Genomic DNA, 6000 nt, shown 5'->3' on the forward strand with positions numbered 1-6000 from the left:
AAGAAAGAGAAAAGAATGAGAGGATAAAGGAAGGAAAGAAAGGAAGGAAGGAGGAAAGAAAAGAGAAAAGAAAAAGGAAGGAAAGAAAGAAAAGAGTGAAAAGAAAAGAAAGAAAAAGGAAGGAAGGAAAGAAAGAAAAAGTGAGAAGAAAGGAAAGAGAAAAAGGAAGGAAAGGAAGGAAAGAAAGAGACAAAAAGAAAAGAAAGAAATAAAAGAAAGAAAAAGGAAAGAAAGAAAGAAAGAAAGAAAGAAAGAAAAGAAAGAAAGAAAGAAAGAAAGAAAGAAAGAAAGAAAGAAAGAAAGAAATGTTTATTTCCGTCGGCTGAGAGATTTGGGGGATGTTTGTTACGGCAGCATCACACGGTCTAAGCTGACGTGTACACTCGGCTTCTGTGGAACCAGTCACCCTCGGCCGTGTGCACCCAAGACCACAGACAGGTGCTCAGGGAACAGACTACATGAGGATTCTCAAGCCGGAGTCTGCAGGTACTGAGACCAGCGGACAGGTTTCAGGAACTCTCTGCGCTTGCCTACAAATGGCACACGCGGGACCGTTTTCCCAGGACGGGGCTTGTAACCAATCCGGACTTTCGGATTGGTTAAGGACTCGAGAGACTCAAAGATGTCGGTCCTGGAGTCAGACGGCATGGGTTCACATCCCGGCTCTCCCACTCGCCAGCTGGGCCACCTCGAGCAAGTTACTTAACCTCTCTGGGCTTGTCTCTTTGCAAAACAGAGCTGCTAATTGCCTAGAGAAGGAAGTACGTGTGAAGTGAATAGTGCCCGCAGGATGGCCCTCATCCCCTTGGCTCAGGATGGCTCACCTCCGTGACACCATTCCAACCGGAAGGACGGAGTCGTCACGCTTCAAATCTCAGGGGATGGTTCGGGGAAAAGTGGGAGAGCGGATGTCGAGGCACCGTGAGCAACGTCTAACGCAGAAACCTTGGAGGAAGCCTGCCCAGCGGTTTCCGGGAAACTCTGACCGGTCAGAACGGTGGTGCGGGATGAAACCGACCCCGAAATTAACGCCCGAGGGTCCTGGACCCGTGACACCTGCTGTTCTGAGATCGAAGCCCCCAGCGGGACCCGAACTCGTCCTCGCCCCCATCTTTCCAAACGCCCCCCCGCCCCCCGCCACCACCCCGAGTGCTTGGCCTGTTTCTCCCGAACGTTCTAGCCTGTTTCCCCCCAAAAAAACCTTCCGCCTAAAACCCCGCCCCAACTGCCCCGTGTCCTACTCCTCACCCGCGGTTCCCTGAGCCTCCAAGCCCCCTGCCCTGCTCGACTCTTGCTACGTTAACAAGCCACTCCCAAAACTTACTGGCTGGAAGCAACGGGTGAGTAGCATCTCCCACAGTTCCGCGGGCGACTTAGTTCTCGTGGGCTCTGTGGCTTGACCTGGGTGGTCTTGGCTCGGGGTCTGTCCCCGGACGGCGGCCGGGTGTCAGCTGGGGTCCCAGTTATCTGCAGGCCCCGCGGGGCTGGCGTCTGAGGTAACCCACGCGTGTGGCTCAAAGCCTCGCCGGGCCTGCGGCCGGGAGCCCGTGACTTTCTCGGCGATTCCTTGGCCTCGTGCCCCTGCACTGCTGTCTCTCCCCGTCTCTCTGTCTCCAAAGGTCTCCGTCTCTCTTCCAGCGGCCCCCCCTCCTCCCCGGGGTGGCCCAGACCGACCTCTCTCTCTGGCGTGGCGGCGGCCAGGTTGCAAGAGAGGCACTGTAGAAGCCACCACAATGGCTCGCGTCACTTTCGACTACATTCTGTCGGTCAAAGCCGGTCACGAGATTGCCGCGGGGGGAACGCAAGCGGATGCCGCCTCTTGATCCGTGGGGCGTGGGCATAAAGAGAGTCGAGGGATGGTTGGTGGCCACTCGTGGTAGGCTGAATACTGCCCCCCAAAGAGAGCCGCGTCCCGACTCCGTGAATGTCACTTTATAGGACAGAGAAGGATTTTGCCGGTGTGACTCAGTAAAAGGTTGGGGGGGGGGGCGGGGAGGGCTCCTGGGGGGGCTCAGCCGGTTAAGCATCTGACTTCGGCTCAGGTCATGATCTTGTGGGCTCCTGAGGTCGAGCCCCGCGTCGGGCTCTCCACGCTGACGGTGCAGAGCCTGCTTGGGGTTCTCTGTCTCCCCCTCTCTCTGTCCCTCCCCTGCTTGCACTCTCCCAAAAATAGACAAACAAACAAACAAACAAATACAAGGTCTTGAGACGGGGAGATCACCCTGGATGATCCAAGTGAACCCTAAACGCAGTCACGACCTCCTTGTAAGAGACAAGCAGAGGGAGCCTAGACGACACACGGAGGAGGTGGGCAAGCGGAGACGGGGGGGGGGGGGGGGGGGGGGGGCGGAGAGATTTGCGGACGCCGGCCTTCAAGGTCAGGGTGATGGGGCCACAAGCCAAAGAACCCCGGAAGCCTCCAGAAGCCGAAAGAGCCAAGGAACGGGATTCTCCCCTCGAGCCTCCGGCGGGGACGCGGTCCCGCCGCCCCCTTGGTTTTGGCTCAGAGACCCACCTGGGAATTCCTCGGCTTCCAGAACTGTGAGAGGACAAAGCCGTGCTGGTGTAAGCCCCCCAGGGGGTGCTAATTGGTGACGGGCCATCTCTCCAGCTAATTCACCAGCGCCCCTTGTCCCTTGTGGTCTGTGTATCTCTACACCTCGAACGCATTGCTTTTGGATTGCGATAAAAACGCACGAACGTTTTACCGTCTGAACCATTTGCAAGCGCACAATTCAGCGACACTTGGTGCATTCACCACTACCTGCTTCCAGAACTATTTTTGAGAGAGAGAGAGAGAGCGCGCGTGCGCCAGCGGGTGGGGGAGGGGCAGAGAGAGGGGGACAGAGGATCCGAAGCGGGCTCTGCGCTTGATGTGGGGCTCGAACTGGTGAACCGCAAGATCGTGGCCTGAGCCGAAGTCGGACGCTCAACCGACCGAGCCACCCAGGCGCCGTCGACTCGAATCCACTTCCTGTCTCTGTGGATTTGGCTCTTCTGGAGATTTCGGATAAACAGCCCGGGGTTTTGGGGGGTCCATCCACGTGGTGGCAGGCGCCAGGAGAACTTCATTCGTTTTTATGGGAAATACTCTTCCGTGGCACGAACACACCGCGTTGTGGTTATCCGTTCATCAGCTGATGGGTGCCACGTCTTGAACTCTTTTTTGTTGTTGTTGCTGTTTGTTTCTTGGCCATGGCTCCCACGCTTGCAGCGCTGGAGGCTGGGGAGGTCTCCTCGCGGGGGTCCTCCCGAGAAATGGGACCGACAGGTTCCAAACGGAACCATCTATATGCAGACACAGAGATAGGCTTGTTTTAAAGATTTCCTTTTTAAGGAATCTCTGCACCCAACGTGGGGCTCGAACTCACAACCCCCGGGGAGCAAGAGTCGCACACTGCACCAGCGGGAGCCAGCCAGGCGCCCTGTTGGGTTTATTTGAAAGAACTGGCGGGGTTTTGGGGGGGGGGATGGGCTAACTGGGGAAGGGGCATGAAGGAACCTACTTCCGAAATCACTGTTGCTCTATACGCTAACGAACTTGGATGTAAATTTAAAAAAAATAAAAAATAAAACAAGTTAAAGTCACATGTATATATGTGAACTGAAAAAATAAAAATAAATAAATTAATTAATTAAAAGATGAAAAGTAGGGGCGCCTGGGTGGCGCAGTCGGTTAAGCGTCCGACTTCAGCCAGGTCACGATCTCGCGGCCCGTGAGTTCGAGCCCCGCGTCAGGCTCTGGGCTGATGGCTCGGAGCCTGGAGCCTGTTTCCGATTCTGTGTCTCCCTCTCTCTCTGCCCCTCCCCCGTTCATGCTCTGTCTCTCTCTGTCCCAAAAATAAATAAAAAACGTTGAAAAAAAAAATTAAAAAAAAAAAAGATGAAAAGTAAAAAAAAAAAAAAGTTAAAAATAAACATAAAAAAGAAAAGAATTGGCCCATGTGATTGGGAGGGGTGGCAAGTCCAAAGTCTGCAGGGCGGGTCAGCAGGCTGGAGACCCAGGGAAGCAGTGACATTGCAGCTCAAGCTGGGGGGCAGTCTGGAAGCAGATTTCCCACCTCCTCCGGGGGGGACTTCGGTCTTTCTCTCGTGAGGCCTTCAACTGATGGGGCGAGGCCCACCCACATTATGGCCGACACTCTGCTTTACTTCAAGTCAACTGACTTAAATGCTAATCTCATCGGAAAAAACACCTTCGCAGCCGGTGTTTGGACCAAACAGCTCAGGCACCACAGCCTGGCCAAGTGGGCAGATGTAATTCACAGGGGATCTCTCTCTTCCCCTCGCCCACCCTCTGGGCCCACCCCCCACGTCCCTGCCTGGCCGCTGTCTGAGGCTGGGCTCCACAGAAGCCGGCCCAAGTCAAGGAGGAGAGGCGAGGGGCTTATCCGGGAGGTGATTCCAGGAGACACTGGAGGGAAGGAAATCGTGAAGGGTGTGTTGATGGGCACGTCTCCCCCTGCGGGCACACAGGGTCTTAATGCTGCTGGGACCACTCAGGGAGGGTGTGGAATGCTCTCTGGGGTGCCCAGCCTCAGGGTGAGGAAAGTGGGGGTGTTTATCTCCTAACTCTGGGCTTCTTCCGGGACTTGGCCCCCGGCTCCTTTTGCCTTGGCCAGAGACCGCACTCATTGCGGGCTGCAGGTGGCAGCGTGGGGACAGCTGCTGGGTCACAGCACAGCCCACGGGGCCTTCCGCCTTCCCTCGTCCAGTGGGGAAATGCATGGGCACCCAGAGGGGAGACATGACCATCCCTCCAGGCCCCTCCTCGGCCCCTGCTGTCCCCCTGAGGACTGAAGTCGGGGAGACCTTCCGGGCCCTCGAGGCTGGGGGGAGAGAAGGGGTGGCCTTCCCGGGCCTCACTGTCTCCCAAGGCGCCTTCTCCCTTGCTCCCCCCGCCCCCCCACGGCTGGCCCCCCTTCTGTGCTGCCTTCTCCCCGCAATTTTCTCCCCAGGAGGCAGAGGGAAAGCAATGTCAAGGATGATGGATTGAAAGGGGCAGGTGAGGTCAGTAGAAGAGGGACCACAGGGCTGGAAGGGAAGGGGAACGGAAAAGAGGAGGGGGCCACGGACAAAGCGGAGACAAAGACAGAAGGCGACGGGAAAGTGGGCTGGGAGAGGGGGGATCCCGGAGACTTTAAAATGCAGCGCTGAGGGAGGTGGTGGGGGGGCAGGTCGGGGTGAGGGAGCCACAGAGACAGAGATGGGGGAGAGACTGAGAGGGAGAGTAAGGATGAGAGACAGAGAGAGATGGGGACAGGGAGACAGAGAGATCGTCCGGACAAAGAGAGACAGAGAGAGAAAGGAAAAGCTGGAGGGAGAGACACCCGAGACGGCCAAACGGACAGACAGACACACACACACTCAAGACAGGGAGGCGTGTGGTGAAAGAGGGGGGGGGGCCAGAGGGAGAGGAGGAGGGAGGGGGGGAGGGGGAGGAGAAGGGCAGGGACGAGACCCAGAAAGCGGACACTTAGACACAGAGAGAAGCTGGCAGAGAAAAGCCGATTGGAAGGAAAAGGAGGGAAGGGGAAGGGACGGAAAGACAGGAGTGGGGTGGGGGGGGGGGCAGGAGTCGTGGCCAGCGCCCCTCCCCCGCCTGGGTCAGGCCGGTCCTCCCGGTGGCCTCTGCCAAGCCATGGCTAATGGTATGATTGCTTGGTGGGGCGGCAGGCGTCAGTGACAAATGAGCCGCCCGAGTCGCCAGCTCCAGTGATGGATGGGCCCGGGAGGCGGGCGGAGGGGTGGGCGCGGGGAGGGGGGCCTGCAGCCAAGATAAATGTTTCCCTCTCCCGGAGCCACGCAGGGGAGGCGCTGGGGATTCGGGCGATGCATCGGTGAAGGGCCCGGGAGGAAGGGGGGCGGGGGTGAGGGAGACACAGAGGAAGGCAGAAACCCAGGGCCGCGGGGGCGGGGGGCGCAGGAGGACAGGAAAAGAGAGAGGTGAGGACACAAAGGCCGAGAGACAGCAGTCCCCAGAGACAGAGAGAGAGGGCA

This window comes from Panthera tigris, chromosome E2, assembly GCF_018350195.1.
Source record: "Panthera tigris isolate Pti1 chromosome E2, P.tigris_Pti1_mat1.1, whole genome shotgun sequence".
Taxonomy (NCBI): Eukaryota; Metazoa; Chordata; class Mammalia; order Carnivora; family Felidae; genus Panthera; species Panthera tigris.